We start from the raw sequence: 933 nt of genomic DNA, 5'->3' as shown, positions 1-933 counted from the left end.
TGCGGTCTGTATCCGGCCCGCAGGCCTTGAGTTTGACACCCCTGCCCTTGAAGCTGTTTATTTATACAGTACTGAACCTGAATCTCCCTACCGATAAGATTAAAAGCTTTGTCCAGCGCAAGCCGTAATCTATTCACACAAAGCTGATGAAAAGCTTATCACAACAACTTGAAACTTGATAGTACGCACGAACTAACAGTGCTGTATTCTTCTTTTGCAAAGTTGATATCCAGGTGGTCTCTGGGGACCAGGCATTTGCCTGCCCTGCCTTCTGTGGTTTGCCCACTGACAAATGGATTGGCAATGACTATGTGAAAATGAATGCTCAAATTCCTTTCACCGCTGGATAAATAAGGCGTCACCCGCTATACCTATTAGTTTACTTTTACTGCCTAGGACATTATCACGGAATGTTTTTATTTTTTTAAAAAAAACTGTACCCAGTTTGTTTTACCCAGAGTCAAGAGCACCAAACCTGGGACTGAAAGCTTTTTACATGAGGCTAAAACATATAAAGAACGGTTGCAGGAACTGGGTATGTCTAGTTTAATGAAATGAAGACTTAGGGGGGTGACATGATAGCAGTGTTCCAATATCTCAGGGGTTGCCACAAAGAAGAGGGAGCAGGGGTGAAATTTACTTACCTTTGCTACCGGTTCAGAAATGTGCGTGCCTCCTCCATGCATGCGCAGAGCCGTCTGTGCATGCGCAGAGGGTCAAAAATGGGACGTGATGACGTCCAGGCAGGTGGGCAGAGCCTCCCGCTGCCAGTGCTACCGGTTCGCCCGATCCGGATAAAACCAGCTGGATTTGAGAGGGGGGGGGAGTTGTCAAGCTATTCTCAAAAGCACCCTAAGGCAGGACAGGAAGCAAGGGATGGGAACCAATCAAGGAAAGAACCAATCTAGAACTAAGGAGAAATTTCCTGACAGT

This window comes from Pantherophis guttatus, chromosome 10 (genome assembly GCF_059756535.1).
Source record: "Pantherophis guttatus breed Tessera chromosome 10, ASM5975653v1, whole genome shotgun sequence".
Lineage (NCBI taxonomy): Eukaryota > Metazoa > Chordata > Lepidosauria > Squamata > Colubridae > Pantherophis > Pantherophis guttatus.
The sequence above is the reverse complement of the archived record's forward strand: the minus strand, read 5'-3'. Positions refer to the sequence as shown.